General features: G+C 38.4%; 2 long non-coding RNA genes across 2 annotated transcripts in view; both read left to right on the top strand.

Moving 5' to 3' along the window:
- LOC149448797 (uncharacterized) overlaps positions 1–26,564 on the top strand; it is a 79,915-nt gene that overhangs the window by 39,669 nt on the left and 13,682 nt on the right. The gene's annotated exons all lie outside the window — the stretch shown is intronic.
- On the top strand, positions 19,483–26,343 carry LOC149448798 (uncharacterized). The gene is made up of 3 exons (XR_016315498.1): positions 19,483–19,520; positions 22,443–22,495; positions 26,234–26,343. It is a non-coding gene; the product is annotated as an uncharacterized LOC149448798 (long non-coding RNA).

Raw genomic sequence — 26,564 nt, 5'->3', positions numbered from 1 at the left:
AGAGAGATATCATATTACCCCTGTACAAATCATTAGTAACACCTCATCTGCAATATGCAGTTCAGTTTTGGGCACCAATTCACAAAAAGAACATTGGGGAACTGGAGAAAGTACAGGGAAGGGCAACCAAACTGATAAGAGGCATGGAGGAGCTCAGCTATGAGGAAAGATTAGAGGAACTGAATTTATTGTCTCTTGAGAAGAAGAGGTTAAGGGGCGATATGATCAACATACATCAGTGGTTCACATAGTGAACTCGGTGTAGAGCTATTCACCCTGAGGTCATCACAGAAGACAAGGGGCCACTCTTTATGTCTGGAGGAAAGTAAATTTAATCTCCAAACACGGAAAGGTTTCTTCACAGTGAGAACTGTGAAAATGTGGAATAGACTCCCTCAAGAGTTGGTTCTGGCCAGCTCAGTGGATTGCTTTAAAAAAAGCCTGGATTCTTTCTTGGATACACAGAATATAGCTGGTTACATTTTTAGGTAAAGTTGATCCAGGGAATATCTGATTGCCTCTCAGGGTATCAGGAAGGATTTTCTTTTCCTGCAGGAGCAAATTGGATCATGCTTTGCTTGGTTTTTTGCCTTCCTCTGGATCAATTATGGGGTATAGGGTTTTAACTTTTTTTTGTCTATTTTTCAGCCATACTAACTATGTAACTACCACGTCTTCAATACAATTTAAAGATGATGCAAATTCGCCTCCCCCCTACCTTTTTTCAGATGTATAAACACTCCTGCGTTTGATTTCTCTGACAACAGAAACATTCACAGATAATCTACAGACAACTTACTATACCCAAGTTGAAAGGGGGGGATTGGCTTGCCTGACCTGCGCAACTATTATTGGGCATGCCACCTCTCCAGGATTGTAGACTGGAAAGTGCATGAGCGACTTAAAGATTGGGTGAGTCTCAAAAGCTCTTTCTCCCTTTTCCCCCTTGGAAAAACCACTTGGATATTATACCGCCACATTCCTATTGCACTTAAAGAATACCCTCTCATTGGCTCTACCCTAAGAAGTTTTACAGAAGTCTGTACAAAACTCCATTTATCTTCCTACACAGGGCCCTTGACACCTGTGCGACTTAACCCAGACTCCCCCCCCCAGTATGTCCAACCAATTACTTGTAGAGAATTGGCATCATGCCAAGTCAAGTGTACTAGCTCATTAGTTCTTCCAAGACCGTAAACTATTAGATCTCAACACTTCGTCCACCCATATGCAAGGGCACAAGATTCCTTTTTGGACATATTTGCAAATCCACCACTTCATTCATGACATTGATTGTTCCTCTTCAGTCTCTTGTTCCTTCACTCATTTTGAAACTCTATGTTCCAGATCTTTGTCCCAACAGCATGTGATCTCTGCCGTCATAATATGTTGTTTGCATCCAAACTCCCTAACTCTGGTAAAGCATGTCAAGTATGGGAAACGGATCTGCAACTGGAGCAACAGAACAAAGGGAACGCATCCTTCTTGCTACCCATAAAGGCTCCATCAACATCACGCTACAAGACACTATTGTGATGGTATAGAACTCCTACTATGCTTCAAAAATTCAATCCTACCATGTCCAAGTTGGCATTGCTCTAAAGAACTGGGCTCACTCCTGCATATCATGTGAACATGCCCATCTCTCCAAAAGTTCTGGTCTCAAGTCCACGAAATAACCTCGCAAGTTTCCACATACTCTCAGGAACACATCCCGGCACAGTTTCTTCAACATCATTCCTCCTTACCTGTGCAGTCCTATCGCAAATCATTAGCCATTCGCATGATCAACGCTGCCAAACTGTGCATTGGGGCTTGCCTCATATACTGTCCATGTCAGAATGTATTGCACGTATTAATAGGATTGCAGAGATGGAGGAACTGATCTGCATATCTAGAGATGCCCACTCTAAATTTTCCCGCACCTGGGCATGTTGGACCCATTTCCAAACAACGGACATGGTACAAATTCTTCATAGGACTGTCCTCCTGATTGAGCACCTCGAGTATCCAATAACTCAGCAAAGAGCACCACATTTCTACAACACCTTTACCTTGGAATAGGTGACTTTACGCTCTTACCCTAGGGAATAGTAGAGGAGGGACCATGCTTAGGAGAAATGCCAATTTGACATATACTGTATGACCCTCTTTTACACAAAGATACCTCTAATACATACAGTAGTATCTACTGTAAAACATTTTTATTCCCTACTGGGATAAGAGGCTGAGGAGGATTGCCATCCCTTTACCTCTATTACCCCCCCTTTTTTTTCTTTCTTGTTCTTTCTTTCTTTTCCATATGCTGGCATTAGGCCTTTTCCTCCAGAACCGTCTACATATAGGAGGTGGATTACCTCCTTGATCCATGCTTTAGCTGGCAGATCTAATTTCCCATATTGCTACTCTTCCATGCGTTACAGGAATGAGGCTCCAGCCTTTACCAAGCATAAGACTTCTATTGATCACCCTGATATCTGACCTCTTCTATATAAGTCAATATGGGTTCTCTCTGGATGCGAGGACCTATTGCTGATCATAAGTCATAATACAAATACTTTAATCTTGATATAAATGCTTTATGTATTGTCTTGTTTTTCATATACTGCAATTGTAACATGTTTTATTTATCCAATAAAATATTGTTGGAACAAAAAAATTATTATTTTTTTCCTGGAGTTTCTCTTTAAAAACTGGCACCTCTTCATACAACTCACAGTCAGACCAATAGCTATTTTTTAATACTGGTACCTGGTGGTGTACTTAAAAAATGTACTTATAATAAATAGCTATCTGGACATTTTCTCAATTGTGTCTCCCCTGGCTTCTAACTGATTTGCATTGATGGCCATTAGTCATCAAAGGAGTGGAAATGACCACACGTTATGTTAACAGTAGCAATAAATTATTCTGATATTCAGCATTTTTTTTTCTTTGGATATTGTTACTATATCAGTGCAAGCACTTGCTTTATACATTTTTTTTTCAATGAAACTGTTAATACATTCAGTAACTGCAGAATAAATATGATAATCAGTCACTTATGCAGGTCAAATAAGTAGATTAGTTGTCCTATTAGAGGAGCCTTACTGTGAATGGGATCGTTATAGAAGTCTGTATAGAGTCTGTGGGCTGGAATTGTGATACCGACAGAGATCATAAATAAGACACAAATATAATCATTGAAGTATGTTTCCACACATGGTTACATTTCTCACAATTTCCCTCAGGGAATAATGTACTGGAAAATTGTGAATTTAATATTCTCATATATGTAATATACCCAAACAAGTCTGTGTACTTTCACTGTACCCTTGTACTTTCTTAAATTATTCAATTACAAAAGGGGACATGCTTTATGCAACGTAAGCAATATAGATGGATCATGTTTCAGCTTTCAGGTACCTTACTTTTGTCTTAATGTATTTATCAAAATGAAAGTGAAATTATAGTTTAAATTATCAATTACAATTTGGAGAATGAGAGAAGATGTTTGGGTTGGATTTGGCATTTTTAAAAAATGGCTCTGAATAAAATCATCCTAAAATAGGTTTTTCTGTAAAATTTGTTTGCAAGCAGTGAAAATATTTTTTTTACCAACAGATATGGTACTTTCAGGGCTTGATAACATCTAAGCAGTTTAGCCAGATGTAGCGTTACCCACTCTCTTCTTTGCCTTGACCTTCTAAAGAACCTCAGCCCCTCTGGTACACCAGGTTGAGTCTACAAACATACAATATCTCAGGAATTCACTGAAAGTAATATGTAGTACCCAATTGTAGTGCTGTATAAAAGAAAACAGGCACCAAACCAGGTATAAAGACAAACTTAATATATGGTCACAAAGTATAATTGGTGACTAGGCAATTATAAAATGGATTTCCAATGGCAATAACATGCATAGCATACAAAGTGATTATCAATAGTAACTATGCAACAGTTGCAAGTCCACCTCAAGTACAGCAGTGAGTAGTAGTAAACTTTAATATACCGAGTGCTGGAATTTTACTGCCAGAGCACATTTATGGCAGCAATGTTAGTCCTAGACTGACTAGATATGCACCATTCAAAAGAAAAGGAAGATGGTAGTGGAGTGAGCAGGGGAGCAAAGAGGGCATGGAGAATATTTATTATGTGACAGACAGTTGTTTGAGAGGCTATTCTGCTGGCTAACAGTGGGGTTCTTCAAGAGCGTTAGTGCACTTAACTACAGTCTCAGTTAACCTGCATGCAGTATAGGTATGGTATAGTCTCAGCACAGGCGCAAGGTAGATGGGGTTCATATGTGGTAAAGGTTCAGTATAATGCGGTACAGGGTTGGTATAGGTAATGTATAGGTTTGGAATAAGTGCAGTACAGAGTTCAATATGGGTGTGATATGGATTGGGTACACTTGGTGTCTCACCATTCTCTGGGATGCTGCGGTGACCTCTTGCTGTGCAGATGATGTTGGTAATGCTACACTGCCCCCAGATGTCCTCACTCCCAGTCTCAAGCTTGGTTCTCTTCTGGTATGGTCTCCTTCTGCAAGGCGAATATCCAGACAGAGGTACTCTCTTACTCCCTTGGTTCCAAGAGATAAAACTTTCCCGGGCAGTTTTAATAAAAATATTCTCTCCACTACTCCTACTGCACAGTGCTTGTTGGTATCAGTAGTGTAAAGAGTCTGCTTGTCCCACTATTTTGCTGTCATCTTAAACTAAAAATCCCGGGAGTCTTAGCACTTTGCATAGATGTCTATGGGCTTGCTTGGCTTTAGCTCTCCCTATGTTGGTTGGAGTAGAATGGTGCAGCATAACATCAGTATCTCAGTAGAGGGAGAGAAGAATAAAAGCCTCCTTCTCTATATTGCCGTAGTCCAGCACCTGGATACACAGATTTTTAACAAAATCAGTCATTTTTAAAAAGTTACCATGACATCCATGTCCATTTCTGGATGGCTATAGTTAAGTTTTAAAGTTTATGTAAAGTCAAAACTTTTTTTTTTAGTTTTTGTTTTGGATAGAGTAGGAAAGAGTTAAAAACGTATGTCCAGCTAGAAGCATTCATCCTCACTGTTTGTTCTGGTGACCACTGTCTCAAGTAGTACAAAGTAATCATCAAACAAAAATGTTTTGAATTGTCATACGAACCAGAAGTGGAGGGAGGTGATCTTTGAAAAGGGACACCTGTTTAGTGACAACGGTCTAAGAGGAGATATTCTTTAACTTTGGAGAGATTGCTTTCTGCTGTATTTTTGGGACTGGGACAGGAAGTAAAGAAAATCTTTCCTGATGGACAAAAAACTCACAGGGGTCCTAAACATTTCCTACTTTATTCAATACTTAAAATAACGTTTTGCCTTTAAATACACTTTAAGCTCTGTAGCATCTCTTGTTTAGCTTTGTTGTTTGTGGATATATAGTGTACAAATAGCTGAAGCTCATAATAATTGTGCAATATGGGAGAAAGAGTCTTCTACACATACTACTATATGTTTTATGAACATGGTAACTGTCCTTATAGGTCCACTTTAAAGGATAGGTGTTGTCACATACCTGATAGGAGGCTGAGATGATGAGGGCAGCCCCTCTTGTATCTCCTGCCCAAGCATCCCTGAAGGTGAGTGTGCAAAGGAACAGGAGGGACAAAAGTGCTGGAGAATTTAGCTTGCAAAACCTCAAATTTGAGATGTCAACCAGGAAGATCCTGCGGAACGTGCAAGCAGAAGTGTCAAGCAAAGATTCAGCATGAGAATCAACAGAAGTTAAAAGAGAATTGTGTCTTGTCTGAAAATGCAGAATGACAGTGCTCACGGATGATTCCAGTAGGCTTGGAGCGGGACTATGCATAGAAGCAGGCAGCTGCATCTGCACATAAGGAATTAAGTCATGCGACGATGGTGTGGAACAGAATTGGAGGCAAAAGTGAAGTCAAAGATCAAGCCAAGGTCAGCACTAAGCAGGCAACAAAATACTAAATCAGGAGCTGGATCAAGGTCGGGATGAAGCTGAGGTCAGGAATTTAAAAGTGCAGAGCAGTATCTAAATCAAGTCAGGAGGAAATAAGGTTGAAAAGGAAAGCACATGCAGAACAAAAGTCAGGGAACAAGGAACATGCTGAAGACCAGCTCTGACATTGAGCTAGACCATCCCTTAAATAGGCTGTCTGGTTCCAATGGTGACTCTGGGTGTGCACGCAGGTCTGAGCACTCACATGTGTACAACCACATGTATTCTTGCGTGCACCTGCCTATGGTTCATGCAGAGGTAGGATAAAAGGTGCATATTTAAGTGATCAACAGTATAACAGCAGTTCCAATGTTTAGTTTGGTGCATGTATCGGGCAAATGCCAAAATTCTTTATGGTCGTAGATCTCTTCAACCTAATGTGTGCACAGTATTTAAAAGTGAATTGGGAGTAGCAGAGGTAATAAACTCCAGGCAGGTTGGGCAATGTAAATTTAATTTTCTTTAGAATGAAGGTACAGGCTTGCGCTTATCTTTAAGGCCCATATAAAACACAGTTTAATGTGTCTCTGAAGCCAAATTTTGTTTTAAACAGAGAATTGGTTAAAATTCTTATTGAGAAGGTCTACTTTCCCTTTACGGCCCCATAAACACAATGGAAGGTTTCTCTCAAAAGTTAAGGCAATGCCCTATTAGACCATTGGTTTTGAAACAAATATTTAATTTGGAAGGTTACCTTTCTCTTTCTGTTCAGGTGATAACTCAAAATCCTAAATTTTCTCTCACTTCAAGTCCAGGTGACAATGACCACAGAGAGGTTTAACCTTCCCATTGGAGAAAGGAAAATACTACCCAACACTAATAAAATAGTTTTTCGCTAAGATTCATATTCGTGAAAATTATTTTTTTCAGTATATAGTTGAATATAGTTCAATATGACAGTGTAAGATTTTACTTTTGCTAATTCTTATACTCTGGAAAGCAAAAATTACAAATATTTAAATGTAAAACATAATTGATTTTTATTTTATCTTATTATTTTGATAGCTCTTGTAGATCAGAGAGGTGTAGGGAATAAAACAGAAAATAGCTGTGTTGTGGACTTTATTAGATCTCATTAAATGTAATAAAAATAGAAGACTGACTTATTATTTGTACATTTCAATTTACTCAATGTTAAATTTTGATGGGTAATATGCATGTTTTATAGATTAGATTTTTCCAGATTTCTTCCATGTTTGTAGAAATTGGAAAAGTGTTCTGAAAAACCACCCACGTGCCATCACAAATCTTTTTGTCTTTTCTTTTAAATGAAACAGCAGAACAAAATACAAACAGCCTTTCTATGTTTTTATTTATATGGTGACATTTCATATAGACATTTTCTTATTGTTAACTTGTCTCTTTTTTTCATATTGAAATCGCCAAATGCTAATGTGTTGGGAATTTCTTGCTTATGATGACACTTATAAATAATTTCCTCATTAAGGATTCTTCAATGCCCTTATCTATAAGCTTCAGTCAGGGGAAACTGAAACAAGCATTATTCCATTTAAAAAGGCTGATTATACTACACAGGTAATGTGTTTGTAGTGTGGTTTGCATTTACGTTGCCAATCAATACGTAGCAGATTGCTTTGCTGCTTTATTTTAAAGGATGCAAATCAGACCTTTCATGAAGTAACAGGAAAGCCAATGCAAGCCTTAAATACTTGAATTTTTTTCTCTCCCTATTCCCCTCATTATCCCTTAACCTCCCACTTTATGTTTTTCCACTAGAATTTAGTGTTGCCTCCCCCCTTAAAAGGAAAAAACAAATGAGGAAGCGGTATATTTTTGCTGTGTACACAAGAAACTGTTCAATAATTGTATCTAGCACTGTCTACACTTGGGCCCAGTGAGTTCAGTTTACCTCTACTTGACTTTTTGTTTTTGCGTACGACATTTGCTGTACCCTATGCTGCTATGTTTCAGTTAAATGGATTTGTTATTCTAAATAAAAAAGCCAAAAAATCTGTGAAATGTGATAAATACACCTAATTATTACCTTCTTTTATACAAAAAACACAATTCAGAAATGAGTTAGTTGGATAATACATGAAAGTCTTATCCAATGCTTTTTTTTTTCAAGAAAATAATTACTTCTAACTCTACTGAATTTGGAATTTTTCTTTGAGGAGTATGACTTGAAGCTCTTATATTTATAAAGCCATAAATGTGACATACTGTACACTAAACATTCACTGCAGGTGTAAAATTTCTTGTAATTTAACACAGATATACCAGGACGAATCACCTATAGTGCATGTTTGGTGAATGTCATATTCACTGCTTTATAAAGATACCTCTTGGTTCACCAACAACAATAAATGGACAGTTAGAAAATAAAATTGTTTATTTTTTTAAGTCTTCAAAAAAAAAAAAAAAAAAAAGAAGCTTTATTTAGTTGAGAATTAACCATTTGGTCTGATTATCAATGAAAAGTAAAGAGGGGTAATTACATTAAATATTTTGTTTCAGATAATTGTAAAGTTTTGGACAAAACTAGTTTTCTGATGCGTTTTTCCTAATATACCGTTCTCACACAAAATAATTTTGTTGTGGCCTAATTAAATAATACAATGTGATTTTTACTTATGTGATAGGCCATGTAGGATGGGCATACAGTACTAACCTGTTCTGGGCAATGGCAATTATCCTTATCACAAATTTGATTGTTGACTATATATCAGCAACCCTGACCACCCTTGTCAGAACAGAAACTAATAAACTAAACTATGCTGCTACCAAGTGAAACAACAAACACTGTAAGTAGGCAGCATACTACCCCAAACTGTAGTATTAGTAAACTTTCAGAAATTGTTATTGGCAAGGTAGGTGTTTGTGGTAGTGGGGTTGATTTATTAAAGGTAAATAGGTTGTTCATTTTGCAGGGAAATTTTCACTTTGCAAGGGAATTTTCATATAACTTGGAGAATGAGGCAAAACTCTGACATGAGGTGAAAACTAACTTAAATCATCCGTTAAAACACAGTCTTTTTTTTCTCTTGCACTATTGTGTCATTTTTGCAAAATTATTATTTTTTTTTATAATTCCTTTATTTACCCAAATTAGTCACTGTGCATTGATGTATAGAACACAGTGTGCTAAGACATAGATCAGTCTCAGTATTGAGAACATATAACAGGAACAACACCCAAGGCAAGCAAGAATTTGTGGTACATTTCCATATTCAGAGGTTTCGGCAACAAAAGAAAAAATAACAGTACACTTGCACAAAGTAAATGGAGTAACATTCTCAAGATGAAATGCATGCCAAGATATGATGGGATTTTCATAATGAGAAGCAATAGGGGACCAGGGCTTGGTGATGCCAGCTAAGGCTGCCAAAAAGGTAAAAAAAGTTGGTGAAGATGTTTAGAGTATAAGGTCAGACTATAGGGCTGGAGGAGGTAGGGGCAACAAAGGGAGACAATGGAAAGAAAGGGAAGGGACAGATTTGGGTACGTGGGAGGAGGGGAAAGGTATGACAGAAAGAGGGGAAGGAGAAGAAGGGGGAATAGTGAAGGAAAGATGGAGGACAGAGAAACAGAAGGGAGGAATAAAGAACATAGAAAATCATTCAGGTTCTGTGAGCTCATCAAAATAATCTTCAGTGTAAACAAAGTGTTGGCAGGGTCTCCATTTATCCCCGCAAAGTCTCTTCCATATTATGCAGAATAGCTGTAAGATGTAAGATCTTTCATGCCCTTGAGTTCATTTAGTTTAGAGAACCAGAGAGACTTCGTAGAGAAATTGGATAAATTAAAGAGGTATGAAACAGGTTCTACAATTCGGTATGAAGGTATGAGAATATTGTAGATTTGGAGTGCTTGTGGAGGAAGTGGCAGAGTTGAAGGCCAACCCAAAAGTCCAGAGGGGGGTCCACTAATCAAGTGAGATCGGTGGAGATAAGGTTACCTAAAATGCCAGGATAGTACAAACACCCCCCCCCCCCCAAATGACCCCTTTTTGGAATGTAGACAATGCAAGGAATTTGATAAGAGGCATGGTGAGTATTTTTTTGCAGATATAATTTTTGCCACAGGGTTTTAAAAAAGAAAAAAAGGAAAGAAAAAATTAATTTTTGTTTTCTTTCTTCATTTTTCAAAAACATGTGGCAACAAATACTCACCATGTCCCTTAGCAAATATCTTAGAGTGTCTACTTTCCAAAAAGGGATCATTTGAGGGGGGAAGGGTTGCTTCTACTATCTTGGCATTTCAGGGCCAACATTAGAAGCTTCTACCACACATCACCCACTTTTCTAACCACTTGAAGAACAAGTCTTTTCTGACACCTTTTGTTTACATGAAAAACCATTTTTCTGCTAGAAAATTATTTTGAACCCCAATCATTATATATTTTTTTTAAAGGAATGGCCCTAGAGAATACAGTGGTGGGTATTACAATTTTTTATTTGGTATTTGCGCGGTGATTTTTCAAACGCTAATTTTTTGAATCTTAATGCACAAAAACACAATATATTGCACAATTGTTGGATAAAATTTAAAAGATGTTGGTACAGTGAATAAATAGATACCAAACATGACATGCTTTAAAATTACACATGTCCATGCAATGGCAACAAACTACGTACATTTTTAATATCGATAGCTGATGCTTTAAAAGCCTTTATAGGTTACCACTTTATATTTACACAGGAGGTCTAGTGCTAGAATTACTGCCCTTGATCGGATGTTTGTGGTGATACCTCACATGCATGGTGCAATCTCCGTTTACATACCGACATGGGACTACTGCTTGCTTTCGCCTTTGCGCATAAGCACAGGAAGGGGAGTATTTTTTTTTAAATTTTTTAAATTATTATTTTTTTATACTTTTATCAAAGTAGTGCAGTGTTACCATAGTGTGTGTGTGTGTCGGGGGGGGGGGGGGGGTGATCAGGGATTTTTTTTATACTCTTTGCATTGCATGAGCAATGAAGATCATTGGTCTGAAATGCAAATCTTGTTTTGAACTGTCATGAATGAGTTAGATTCATGACAGTTCAATATAATAGTGATCTGTGATTGGCTAGAGCTGGTCACATGGTACAGGGATCTGTCATTGGCCCCATTGTGGTGGTTTATGTAATAATTTATTCTAAATACGTAGGGCGGTGTCCTCTCCCTTAAATAAAATATTGCAGTGCCTCCAGCCGTTAAAATACGGCAAATATTTAATGAACCAATAATTTGGACACCTTAATAATTTGATCACCACTTAATAATATACCTTGAGTCCTTTTAGCCAGTATGATTTCGTACCATATACACAAAAATTGCCTTTTTGATAAATAAATAAATAAATTTATTTATATACAAAATTTATATATATATTAATACAAACGCAAAATACTGGTGATAAATGTATACTTGTACACACAATCAAAAATATGATATTCTAATTTCTATGTTATCAAACAATAGACGCTTACAGATAACGGTAAATATAGGAAAAACCAAATTTAGGTATAAGTTGTAACCTTATAGTGCCTCAGAAATTATTTCTCATATTCCGTGGCCATAGGAATATAAGAAAGTATTCTCTGATAAATTGCACTACAACAAAACTACAAATCAGTTAATATGCAATATATAATCTCGATACCAAAATCAAACAATTTTAGTGATAATTATATATGTATAACCTTAATATATTCCTAAACACACAATACAAATGCTATAAGTCTTTGGAAAATTGGAAATATCAAATAAAATACAATATCCTAGCAGTCTCACCACTCCCAAAACCTTGATTTTGAAGCCTCCCTAGTGGGATGCAGTTGGGCCTTCAAATGGTCCTCAAGACAAAATGGCAGCTGGAACTCCTTCAGCAAAATGGCCGCAGGTAGCAAGTGAGGGATAGTGCAGTAGGTGTTAGCAATAGGATAGATATATATTTTGGAAGTTATAGCAGTCTTGATTGTAGTGTTTAGAGTAGAGTGTAGCTATTATATAAGTAAAGTATATCAGAAGAAGTAGTTCAATATAGTCATAGACGAGTTGATAGAAGTTTAAATCAGAAGTCTAGATCAGAAGTGTCATAGAAGAAGTGTAGAAGTCTCTTTTTTTCCCTGAGGTGTATGGCATATTTATACCATACAATCCTTTGATTCAAGGGACCCTCCCAACAGTCTTGTTGATTGGCTGGTCGAGAAGTGTGCGTACCTAGAAATATTTCTCAGCTGTCCACTGGGGACAGTCAGGTATCAAAAAAAAATTGGTGGTCTTAACGATGACTCATACTTTGATTGAAACAAAATGTCTTTAGGTATCAAATATATATGTCCTATTCAAGTATAGTTTATTTTACTACTAACTCTTGGATAAGGACCATAGAAAGATGTAAATACATTTGGTTACTCATTTTCCTGATATTTAAACTGTATTGGAATAGCTGATTTCTTTTGGAAATGTACAATTTACCCCAATTCACAAATCATTATTCATTATTTCAAACTTAGTTGAGTGGGATGCAATAGCTAACCTTCTCAAAGATATTTTCCCTTGATAAAAAGTGTTGGTAATATGCCTTTTGATAATGTCTCTGTTGATATGTATCAAACTTTATATTTTCAATGACCCAGCTCTCACCGCAAGGTTCACATGACTGGGAAAAAAACCTTTATTTACCTGCCCTATTGTGTAGGAATTAGGGTAAATAGACTGGACTGGAGTTAAAACTCATTATTCAATAGCATATTGTCACATTTCAAGAAGATTCTTTGTTCATCACACTTTCCAAGGTTTTGTGTGAGCTCTCAGACAATCAGGTTTGGTTACCTTATTGTCACTTCCCGACCTCGTATATGCTCACCTGCAGACCTCCAAATAGTGGTGTTTGACTCTCATTGTCTCTTAAACAAGTCTCTTTCACTCTTTGTTTAGTATAACTTTTTTGGAAGGTCACTTGAAATTAACTGAGGATGTTAACCCATGACAGTCAGCTGGGATTCCCAATTTTGGGATAATATCTTTTTCTTAATAAACAGTCCCCAAAAGTCATTACACCATGTATCATATGACAGCTGTGAGCCAATCACAGCTCACCAGGAAGAAAAGCAGAACTGTTATTAATCAGAATGATTCATAACAGCTTTGCTTACATTGTGATCATGTGATCGTGATCACATGATCACTGGGTCCCAGGATCTTCCTGTCACCGGGATCTTCATTCTGATGTGTCTCTTGGACACAGCAGTCATGGATGGGGAGCGTTGAGTGCCCACTTGTGTTACAGCCAGAGTGAAATACGGATACGTCGCTTTGCCTGTAGCTGCCACCTGTCCACAGTACATTGTAAGCGGGCGGTTGGCAAGCGGTTAAGCACCACAGGACTCAAGTTGCAATATACAGTTAACGGGACCTCTTCTCTTTTTCTTAAATGCAGTACCTTGTTTACCAGCGTTTTTGCTGAGTTTAGCATTTTTCTGCTGCCAGTAGAGTTAACGTCTGCAGCAGTTCCAGTGTACATGAGGCCTAATATGTGAGAATGTGTAAAAAAAATTTGAAATATGGCTTGGTATAAAAAATTTCCAAAACCCTCTGTATATGCCGCATAAAAATTAATCATTTTGTATTATTGATGATGCCTTTGTACATTGTAGAAAGTATTAATAAACGGTATAATTATTTAAGGTGCAAAGAGGAGTGAACTTGAAAATCTTTCGGTTGGCGTGCAAGTCCGCTTGCATTTCAGATGCCTCTTATCCTCTTACATTCCTACGCATGAATCCGGATATCCTACCGGGCTTGCACCCATCTTTTCTAGCTGAGCATTGGCCTCACCAACATGTGCGTGCAGAACACTTCTTTTGTAAAGGCCAACTGAAGACCCTAGCCTCACTTATCCCCTCCATGAAGGATCGCACCTTCCCCTTTTGGCATATCTCCAAATGAGACATTTTCTCCACTCAAAAGCCCACCACAACAATTGTACTCGCCCTCTCACCCCCTTCAAAACCATTTGTTCCAAAACGGAACCCCAATGGCACTTGGTTTCCACCACATATCTTCTATTTGGAGGCCAAATCCCTTGCACACTCCCGGCCTGCTGAGCATGGATGAGAGGTTTGGAGCTCGATTTATCTTCTTCAGATTGGGACCAAATATTCACTTTTGTGCATACAGGTTCAACCCAAGAAAATGGATATAAATTGGCTTCCCGCTGGTATAGGACCCCCTCCAGACTTCATCGCTTTAATCCGATCTTACCCAATTCTTGTTGGAGATGTGATTCTGAGGAAGGTTCCCTCCTTCATATTTGGTGGTCCTGCCCGGCCATCCAACCCTTCTGGAAAGAGGTTCATCGCATAACCTCGTCAGTCTCCTCGCTACCTCTCGAATTTTCCCCAGCCCTTTGTCTACTCCACCATAACTCTATCCCTAGGCACCTCTATTTCAAATTGCTAGCTATGCATATGTTACACGCAGCTAAATTAAGCATACCTGTCCTATGGAGATCATCCCGACCCCATCGATTCGAGATTGGATGATCCGTTTGAATAGAGTAGCAGAAATGGAGGAACTCATCGAATCTTCATGCGATAATCTGACTAAATTCTCACACACTTGGGCCTGTTGGATCCACTTCCAAATGACTCCCGAGTATCGCTCCATCATGGGCCTCCCTCCCTGACAGCCACCGCTCCTGAAGCCCATTATCACTTGCTTGAGTGCATGTTCTACCCAACCTTCCCCCTTGGATCTACACGCCCTTCTCTTCATTCTCAGAGGAATTGCGATTTGCCTTATTACTAGGCCCCTGATGACTGGATCCCAGTCTCGACCCTCTTGAGTTGTTCCCTAGGCCCTGTCCACCCCCCCCCAACCCCCCCGGGGGTTCTTCTTCCCCCCCCCCTTTTTTTTTTATTTGTCTCCTCCTCTCTGTATCCTCGCCCTTCCCTGTTGCTCTCCTTATCCCCCTCCCCTGCTCTCTCACCCCTCCCCTACTTTTGCCCCATCTTTCTCCCCCTACCCCTCCCCTACTTGCCTCCTGTTGGTGATGCTTTCCCCCATCTCCCTCTCTTTGGTATTTCCCTTTTCTTCTTCTCTTCTCTTTTTCTTGCCCTACAAATCACACCATCGTTAGCTTCCTCCCGTATACACTTTTTAAAAGTTTCTTCCGTTTCATATTGCCAGGCACACATATCATTTCTGAAAACATAATATGTACCCCTTGGCTTGACATACAGTTTCTAGAAATTCTGATCTGCATTCCCCTCCTATGTATACTTACCTGGTTTCGTGCCACTCTTCATCCCCTATTGATCCTCATATGAATCCTGGATATTTTATCAGGCTTTCAGATCAGATGGACATCTATACCCTTACGCAGAGCCCTACACCCAAATCTTGGTTTGGATTTGCTCTTCCACTAGTCTGGATGTAATCTCTTGCAGTCTACATCCTCTCTCCACATTATATATTGATTGAGTGTTTCGGACTAAATGTATAGCCTAAAAGCTTGTGCCTTTCTACATGCCTTGACCATTGTGATCTATATGATATCCCCTTTATGCTGTACTCTTGACTTGTATTGTTTTCTTGTTTCTAATAAACATTATGGAAAAAAAAAAGGTACAAAATCTATGAGTTCCTATTTATTACATACTACCTAAGATGCATACGTCTGAAAAGGCTAAAAGTTTCTAGTAAAGGAAACCTCACTATACTATACTATACTATACTATACCATTCTATACTATAGTAGTACTATACTATACTATTTGCATGTGCATGTGCATGATGTAACCTAACTTCTTAAATGAAATTACAGTATTTACAGGAACCATTTTATGTACTATAAACCAACTTCTTTCAATCAGGGTGCCCAGGAGCCCTGGAAAGCCATTAGGTTTTTTTCATGGGCGTCTTGATAAAATGGCCAAAAATTGTATACAAGCCAGCAGGTGGATGAAGCCTGCTTTTTAGTTTCACAAAGTCACAGGTTTCCATTGTGCACCACTACAACCTTCCAGTCTCCGGCGTCCTAACAACCAAAGATGTAATCGGTTAATAAGGAGGCGGTCAGGTGCCTGCATAGCATCCCTGTTTGCCCTCCTCTGCCCCTCTATATCAGCACTGGAATCACATTAGCTGAGTGAGGGAAAGAAACTGAGGGAGAAGAGAAACACTGGAATTCTAGTCAGTACCAGTGTGCAAAGGTGTATTTGCTTTAGAGAAATATATCACCTCTAATGTTGGTTGTCCTACATTTGTGAATGTTGCTGCATTATGTAAAACTATTAGTTTAGTTTTTTACATTTTAGAATGAGATGCCTTGAGATTGTGCATAATTTTAAAGGGTTCCTTAACCAAAAAAAGTTTGAGAAACATTGTTGTAGACCAGGGGTCTCCAAACTTTCTAAACAAAGGGCCAGTTAACTAGTTTTCAGACTTTAGGGGGCCGGACTGTGGCATCATTGGGAGTAAACAATGCATCTTTGGCATTAGGGGGAGGAATAGTGCCCTGTTTTTGGTGTAAGTTGGAGAAATAGTGCTCCATCGTTGGTGTCAGTGGGAAGTATGGTGCCCCGTTGTTAGTGTCAGTGGGAGGAATAGTGCCTCATGGTTTGCTTCAGTGAGATGAATAGTGCCCAATTGCTGGTGTAAATGGGAGGAATAGTGCCCCATCGCAGTTGTCAATGGGAGAAATAGTGCCTGTTGTTGTCAGTAGCAGGAATTATGCCCCTTTTTTGGTGTCAGTGAGAGGAATAATGTCTTGTATCAGTGGGAGAAAAAGTGCCCCAAGGGCTGGATAAGGGCAAGCAAAGGGCTGCATCCAGCCCCTGAGCTGTAGTTTGGAGACCACTGCTCTACAAATTGAGGCACAAGGTGAAGGAGGAGGTGTATCAATCTAATGGAGTGGTGGCTGGAGTGAACACAGAAGAGTTACATACAATGGACTTAGGTTTTGTTTGAAACGGTGATTTATGCAGCACGCTATTCACAAATATAAGCATGAACTGGTTTTGAGCTAAGATATCTATCAATACCTACAGATATATATTAATCACTGAGCATTTTAACAGCAATTAATTCATATATGATTAGGAAATAATTTTATAGTATTTATTATTATTGATATATCAAGGTGGGAAAGAGTAGTTAGAGCCACATTTAATAGGTAATCACAAGAAATTACAATAGCAGATATCTTTAAAAAAAAGACAGCTTTTTTTTCTCCTAGGCTGGAAGAATTGCAGTGTCTGTGCAGGTGGTGCTAAGGCAACGTAGTTCCCAAGATTTTTGCGCTGTGAAAGTGGAACTGTGGGCAAAATTAAAAATGACATATATGATGCAGTCTGTCATGAGCAACAAAACATCAATTTTTGTTTTTTTGAGTTCCCCTCGTAACATTTTTTTATTACCTGATAAGCATACCAGTAAATGATATGTACACTTCTTATAATAGGGTATGGAATGTCACATACATAGTTGTGAGTGGTATACGAATCTATCCCACATAATGAATAATATGCAATGAATAATATGCAATATTTCAAGTTTTTATTGGGAACATTTACACTGTACTAATTTTTCCTTCAACTTTACTTTCTCATAGATAGCATATGTGCGTAAACTCATCACTATAAAAATAGCTAAAAAACACAAATATCCGCAGATGTTATCTACTGATTTATCTTAAAAAACAAAACAAAAAAAAAACTCCCGGGCATGAAGTAAGCTTAGAGGAAAGTGAGCCAAGATTATAGAGCACATGCTAAGGTGGTTTCCAGCACCTCTCTGGAAAGCTGCTCATGCCCAATTAGCATATTCTCAGGAGGGAATCTGGGAAAGAATCAGAAACCAAGTTAGCAAATGATTTGTCATGTACTGTCTTTTGATAATTGCCTCCACTAAGTAAACATTTTACAAAACTTTAGTTCATTTTTAAAAAGTGGTGTGAAGAAATACTTGTACTTTATTAAATTAAAGTGATATTAAAGGCAGTTAAAAAAAATTTCATACTTACCTGCTCTGTGCAGTGGTTTTGCACAGAGCAGCCCCTTCCTTCTGCCAAGTGCCCCATAGCAAGCAACTTGCTATTCGGGCACTCTAGCAGGATAGCTCTTGAGCCACAGCTCTGTGTGTCCATTCATACAAGGAACATGGCTTGGCCCCACCCCCCATTCTTTCCTTATTGGCTCATTGACAGTAGCGGGAGCCAATGACATCTGCTGATGTCTCAGCCAATGTGCAAGAAGAGTTCCTGGTGAGCTGCTGCTCTTGTGCATGTTGCTGGATCGAGATGGGTCATAGGTACGTATTAGCGGGCGGCTGCACACAGGTTTTTAACTTTCATGAATAGAATGCATGAAAGTAAAAAACCTTGAGCCTTTACTACCACTTTAAATTGTATTGATAACCTAACATTATTTTTTCTTCTTTTGGATAGAGTAGGGAGCAGTTAGAACTAATGTCAAGTTTTTAATGCTGGATGTGACCCCCGCTGGGGAAATTCACCCCTATATTTGTCCTGATGACTAATTTCACTAAGACAGAATTTTAAAAAGTGTTGGCTATATTTACACTTTAAAGGATAAGCTCCCCATTAGGAGCATGTTACCTTACACCTATAGTTAGGGTAACATACTCCTATGTACTCAACCCCAGCACTCCCTGTTCTGTAACAGCGGGTTATGTATCTTCTCCCCACAGGCTCTGTCACTTTTTGAAAACAGTGCAGCTGTGCAAGGCTCCATCTACACAGCTTTGGCATTCATTCCCAGAGACCTGTGAACTGAAAAAAACTACAAGTACAATCTGCCACCACAGCAGATGGACTGCAGTTTGAACAGGCTGCAAACATGCTGCTCAGCATGCTCGTAGTTCATTCATTCTTCCTTTAGCTTTTTAACTGAAGGCCCATATAGAGATATTGGCACAAAGCTAAAAGAAGGCTGTGCAGGAGACTGACATTGCACCCATGATCTGCTGATCATGGGTGCAATGCTCTGCAGGCTCCAGTAAAACAAAATAATACATGCACATTTTATATTTGATGGGATTTTTAACGTAACCTTAGATTACACAAGAAACCCCTAATTTTTTTAAAACAAGAATCAACATTTTATTTATTCAAGTCATTAAAATGTATTTTGTTTTGCTTATTAGCACATACAAAATGGTCATTACATATTACCAAATATATAGCACAGCAATTTTGACTACTCATCCACTTTACAAGATTGTAGTTGTTACAATATGTATCCGGTGGAATCCCCCAAAGCTGATATCCATCTTGCAACCTTAAAGTTTGACTGCAGATATGTTCAGCCTGGGACCCAATGCATTTTGAATGCATTTACATAGATTTTTCCTCAGAGATATGATACCACTCTATAATAATAATTATTAATAGTCAGTTGTTAGCAAACATTTTGTAATTATTTAGTGCTAAACCAACCATGTGAGGTAAATAACTTACATAACCACCACAGATAATCAAAGGAAGATGTTTCACTATGTCAGGAGATGAATCCCCTCCAGAAGTGAGGCCATCATTTTGACGTCCCATCAAATGTAAGATATAATTCTGTCTACTATGGAAATAGGGATGATGGCAACCACATCTTAAGCTTCACTAAACTATGTTTCTAATAAATGCACACTTTTACCTGCAAAAATATGTGCATTTATTTTTTATTTTTTTAAAAGGTGAATCTATCCTTTAAATGCTTTTTTTGTCATAAACATAGCTGAGTATGAGGCCATGTTCACAATGTCCATAATGGATATATGCACTTCTACCTCTGTATTTACATCATATCTGGACAGAAGGCTGCTTTGCTGTTGTAGATATTTTAATGTGCACAAATAGCTGTCTGAAAATTACATACACACTAAGGTAATTTGTTTTATGTCAAAGGGTTAGAAATTGAATTCAAAGATAGCCAGACAGATACAAGCTTAAAGGACATTATCAATGGCAGGTAAAAAGTATCCTTTAAAATAAACCCGTGTTCTGTTCCAAACATCTGAAACTAAAACCACTGCATTAGATTCCTTCAGTCTGCTAGTGAAGTCCGGATTTTAGGCCTAAGCCTTATTGAATGTTTAACCCTAACATTAAACCCTATTGTAAACCCAATAATCTGTAATCCAATGGGGGACCTATTTGCACTTTTGGAGGCTGTAGTCGGATGTCTCACAACCAACTTGAAAGCAATGTAAAGGCAGTTAAAGCAGAGTTCCACCCAAAAGGAGACGTTCCACTTTAAAGATTGGTCCCCCGCTTCCCATTAAGGATTGGCACCTTTGGGGAGCGGGTACCTGAAATTGACAGGTACCCACTCCCACTTCCGCTGTGATCGCCTAGGCCAGTGGTCGGCAAGCCGCGGCTCGCGAGCCACATGCGGCTCTTTACAAACTTAAATGCGGCTCTTCTGTGTGCCGGGCGCCCGCTTCCCTCTCTCCTCTTGGGCGGCCGCCCCAAAAGTCAGGACTCTGCAGCTGTCAGGATGTAGGCGGGGCAGCCAGGATGTAGGCGGGGCAGCGTGACGAACTCCTCTCCTCTCACAGTCCGCCCTGAAGACCAGAACGGCGCGGGAACACGGCGAGAAGAACACGCGGAGCAAAGGTAAGTGAATTGACACAATATGGGGAATGAATTACTATAGGGGGGATGAATTACTATAGGGGGGATGAATTACTATATGGGGGATGAATTACTATGGGGGATGAATTACTATGGGGGATGAATTACTATATGTGGGATGAATTACTATGGGGGATGAATTACTATATGGGGGATGAATTACTATATGGGGGATGAATTACTATATGGGGGATGAATTACTATGGGGGATGAATTACTATAGGGGGGATGAATTACTATATGGGGGATGAATTACTATGGGGGATGAATTACTATATGGGGGATTAATTACTATGGGGGATGAATTACTATATGGGGGATGAATTACTGTATGGGGGATTAATTACTATGGGGGATGAATTACTATATGGGGGATGAATTACTATATGGGGGATGAATTACTATGGGGGATGAATTACTATATGGGGGATGTATTTTCAGTTTTAAAAATGTGGCTCTCAAAATAAATTTCAATCGTGGTTTTGGCGAGATTTGGCTCAGTTGAAAAAAAAGGTTGCCCACCACTGGCCTAGGCGATCGGAAGCGGAAGTTGTCCTCCTCCCCTCCCTCCCCATAGTCTTGTGGGACACGTGACTGGTCCCAGAAGACGACGGGGCCATTCAGGAAGCTCAGCGCTACTCGTGCATGCGCAGTGGGCACCCTGCTGTGAAGCCACAAGCTGTTACAGCCGGGTGCCCACATTGAAGATGGAATACAGGATGGCCTGTAAAACGGGCTGTGGCGGGGGCACCGCGGGATCGTGGGACAGGTGAATGGCTGTTTTTTAAAAGTCAGCAGCTACAGCTTTTGTAGCTACTGACTTTTATTTTTTTACAGTGAGTGGAACTCCACTTTAAGAGGCTTTATCTAGACAGGGGAGGTAATAGCATGTCCATGGTCAGGATGCAGGAAATACAACACTTCTTGAAAGAAGTTATCAAATTTGTAGCAACCTCACAAAGAGTTTATGTAGGCTAAGTGAACTGTAAAGTGTGCTATAAAAAATTACCCATTTTATTTTAAAACAGTTGTGTACTACTGTAGATCAAGATTTCCTTTCTCTTATATGATCACCATCAAAGCTGCCAAATATGTAAAGCAATATACAGGTGTACCTCGGTTTACGAATGCCTCGGTTAACATAATTTTTGGTTTACGAATGAAAATCCATTGAAAATAATGCCTCGGTTTACGAATTGTTTACAAATTTTTTTCGCAATACGAAGTGTATGGCGGTGCCGAGTTTTAAATGCAATTGCTGGCTTTTTTTTCTTTACTATAGCTCACAGAATTAGCTGTCACTTCCCAGGAGCTAAAGGATACTTTGTTTTTTTTATCTCGGGAAACAAACTAAAAGAAAACATTGTTTCTTTTAACTCGGGAAAATAAACTAAAAAGAAACTTTCTTTCTTTTAGCTGGGGGGTAAAGTGACAGCTGATTCTCTGAGCTATAGTGAAGAAAAAAAAGCCAGTAATGACATTTAAAAACCGGCATTTACCTATAGTGACAGCAATTTTTTTTTTTTAGTTTTTTCTGACCTCCGGAATGAATTAGTTGATTTTCAATGTATTCCTATGGGAAACCACGTTTCGGTTTACAAATTTTTCGCAATACGAAACGTCCCGGAGAACGCATTAAATTCCAAAACCGAGGTATACCTGTACTGTATATTTCTTGATCAGTTTGTGTTTTTATAAGTATATAATTTAATTTAGGTTGAAAATAATTTTGCAATAACTAGGCATGTTCATTTATAATGTTAAATGATCTCTTTCACTCCTGTGTTGATTTTTGATAATACCATACATCTTGTTATTTACACTTACCGTATTTTTTGCTCCATAAGATGCACATGACCAAAAGACGAACCAAGATTTTAGAGGAGGAAAACAAGAAAAGGTGGTTCTACAAAGTATTGACCCAGGGGTGCTGAATACAAATGCAAGCCACAATTTTATGATATTTATTTGTAAAAAATTTTGAAAGCCATTTATCATTTTCCTTTCACTTCAGAATCATGTGCTACTTTGTGTTGGTCTATCACATAAAATCCCAATAAAATACATTAACGTTTTTGGTTGTAACATGACAAAATGTGGAAAAATCCAAGGGGTAGGAATACTTTTTTAAGGCACTGTAGTGTTTAAAATATGAATTAAAATATTGATGATACACATAAAAACAACTTAAACACTTTAAACAACTATTTGAGTATGGATACATTATAACACATACATTTCAAACAATACTGATAATGAATACAAACAACCTAACTACTGTATAATAGCATAAAGGCTGAGTCCCTTTTTTAAGATATGTTCTCATGGATATACTGTACATTTATGGATTGACAAGTGTCTTGATATTTTAATTTAATTTAATTTAATTAATCTTCATATCTTAAAATGTTCTCAGACAGCTTCTATACTGTTGATTTACTGGTGAAAATTCTGATAGAAACCTTCAGCATGAGAACAATGCTCACAATACACATTGGTGAAACCTGAGGGCCTTTGTAAACATTGACCAGAATATTCAACTTTTGTCCTGTTCATAATAAAGAAAAAAAAACTATGTCCAGTTGGCTGAAACCGTCTCAGTGTATCCAGGACTACTGGGTTATTTACTGTTTATATTCCTTCCATTGTCTTGGGATATTGTGCTCAGCAGTATCTCAATATCTCAACAAGGCATTTTATCATAGCTTTGAGACATTTCATGTGAACCTACTCTTTTTAAAATCTCCCATGGTTTACCACTAGAGAAATATAAAGAAAAAATAAAAATTAAATACTCTGACACCATGCAAGCAGAAGATGCTAAATGATAAATCAATAATACAACGCAAACAACTTTTACATTAAATTTGTGTGAAAAAAAGTCCAAGACAAACAGTGCTTCAGTTCTACAATGCACTGGAGAGAAAATATAGGAGGAGGGGTGTAATGCATTAACGTAATTTCTGGATCTGGTCCAACTTTGTGACGTCACGTCCGGTGAGTGGAGCGCATGCTGTGTGCGGCACTCCGGATCTATTTTCTGTGTCTATTGAGTGGGGATTGAGGAACAATGTTTTTTACCTAAAAGCTTGAAATTTCTTTAAACATGTGAGTGCAATACTTATTTGGTTACTGCTAAATAAAGAGTATTACAGAGTTATACTATGTGTGTTCCTCTTGCTTTTCATAACTTTCCTGCATGCATGAAGATTACGGTCAAGTACTAAGGAAGCATATGGAATCTGAGTTTTACCTGTCTGAGTCTTGGTTATGCCTAAGAACACATCTCACCAGTCTAAGCTTTTTTGACTCTTATGCCGTACGAGCTGGGAGTCCAACGAATCTGGTGAGTGTGGATTGTATTAAGTGGTGATTGTGAAGCACTGTGGGAAGACACCATTTGCAGAACACTTCCTGTTTGGATATTATGGGAAATTCTTTTTTATTGAAGCACTGTTTATTTGAGACTTTGGTTTTCCTATATTTTCTCTCCAGTGCATTGTAGCACTAAAGCACTGTTTGTCTTGGACTTTTTTTTCACACAAATTTAAATTAATAGTTGTTTGCGCTGTATTATTGACTTATCATTATTTAAGGTGATGTTCACTTTATGAACAGCAACATCATATTTTATTTTATAATACCGATGAAATTTATATATGATTTGTCACGTTAGCGTGGGTATTTATGTTCTGTTATATAGGCAGAAGATGCTGATCGAAGATTGCACTTGCATTTTTTGGAAAGTAGTGTGGGGTTGAAATAGGGCAAGAAGGAGGTTTGCTTGACTTTCTAGTGGAATAACACTGATTTGCATTGTCTGTCCTGGCATGGCCTCTACCCATCAATTACCCATAAATGCATCCTCCATTATGATATTACAGACAGATGTGCTATTTCTCTGGTCTACTGTGAGATCATGAAAGTTGTGGCTGGGGTCCCTTGACATCCACCAGGCCTTCATCTAATTCCTAGGTTGCCTTGTATATGATACAGCTCTGGTACTCAGAACTCACTTGAGCAGTTTTTCTTCACACTCCAGACCAGTGCTTTTCTTCTCAGGGCAGTCTCTCCTCCTATCTCTCAGTTCAGGATGCAAGTGTTTTTCCCCATGGCAGGCTTTTTAGGCAGTTTTATGACAGGCTCCCACTTTTCACCATGGCCCACTTTGTAAAAAGCTCTTTGTACAACCTAAATAAAATTCTCCAATCCAGATAGGGGCCCATCAAAATCTGGGTTTATAAAATAAAAGACTAAAAAACTTCATATGTGTTACAAAGACAAATTGTATGCATAAGAAAGAATTATGGGACTAATCATTGTTTTTCCCACAATGAACAACAACTAATGCTAATAACATGCAAAATAGGCTCCACTCAGGTATTCGACAAGTACACTGTGAAATATATGAAGCTTTATTGTAGCACAGCATTTTGTAACTATGGATAACAACAAGAAACATAGCAGCTACATAGCAAATGATAACACAAAGATTAAATGAGATTAATTGAGATATGAAATTAAATTACAAAGCTGACATGCCAGGATAAGGATCCTTGTTTTCAAAAAAGTCATTTTTTTAGATGAGTCCAATAGGATTTGAGAAATTAGTGTGTTAAAGCTTTAAAAATTGAAGCTAATATTATGTATCTTTTAATTCTGTAAACATTTTATTTCTACTCTGTTAAAGGGGTAGTAAACCTGCAAAAAAAAAAAAAAAAATTCCCCTGCAAGGCAATGTCATAATGTGCTAGCACATTATGTAAAACTTACCTCAAAAATAAAGCCCTCTGGTGGTGCGCTGTCACCGCTGACAGGGCTTCCATCTTCACTCAGTCCCTCTTCAGGGTTTGCGGGCTCCAGTGGTTTGAATGGCCAAGCCGTGATGAAGTGACTCTCATACGCGTGGGACTCACTTTATTTAGAACGTTCCTTCAGAGTGCATGCACCAGTGCACATTTAGGAGATTTTTACTGTGCCTACAGATAAGCCTTATTATAGGCTTACCTGTAGGTACAAGTACAAAAACTGAATACTGCCACTTGCGGTCTGATTATGTCCAAAGCGGTACTTTTTTTGCATGGAAATATATATATTTTTTTTATTGTAGGCCTGTAATTTTTAGGAATAACTCACTGAAATTTGTCCGAACAAGAGTCTAGTAAACATTCTGGGTATGTTACAATTTGAAACACGAAATCATAAATTATAATTTAATAAATAATAATAATAAATAATAATATAATAATAATAAATTTAATTAAATAATATAATCATCCAAAAACACTGAAATTTGAAATAGAGCGCACATCACTGAGCAAAGTCGCAAAATTGTTTCCAGTGTCTGATGACGAATTTCCCCACAAATCATTATCACTCCATTCTGCAAGTGGTTCTGATTTACTATCGCTGTTCTCTATCTGGTCTAAAACCGCTTTTGACCTAAAGGGATGCTTTTTGGACGCCATGGACATTTCTCAGTTTCCAGGCAGAAAGAACAGTAAAAATGCAGGCAGGGCACAGGACAAAGCACTAGGGACAAAATATATGTGAAATGGTTTGATACAGTAATGTTATACTATGTGATTTTAGTGAATTTAGTGAATGTCACTTTTTGTCATTTTCAAATTTCCCACAGTTCCGTCCCATACGTCCCAATGCTTGCAGGAGACAGAACCCAGATGACAGATGCCGGCATCCGCCGGAGGACATTATAGGGGACACTGCAGGAGGGACATCGCGGTAGCGCAGGACAAGGTAAGTGATCGAGAGATCTCGGAGCAGCGCCGCATGGTAAACTCGAGTGTAGCTTGGGGTTACCGCTTTTGGTACTGAAACTTTACCCCGAGCTACAATCTGGAATACTGCCAGGGGGGTTAATGTTAACTCCTTGGTAGCAATGACTGACATGCGCAGTTGCTCTTTCAACCAGTGTTGCCAGCCTCCTGAAATGAAATTAATTGACAGGA

The sequence above is a fragment of the Staurois parvus genome, unplaced genomic scaffold (assembly GCF_062004578.1).
Source record: "Staurois parvus isolate SC_StPar_1 unplaced genomic scaffold, SC_StPar_1.0 ptg000657l, whole genome shotgun sequence".
NCBI lineage: Eukaryota > Metazoa > Chordata > Amphibia > Anura > Ranidae > Staurois > Staurois parvus.
Note: the sequence above shows the minus strand (reverse complement) of the source record. Positions and strands in the feature narration are given on the sequence as shown.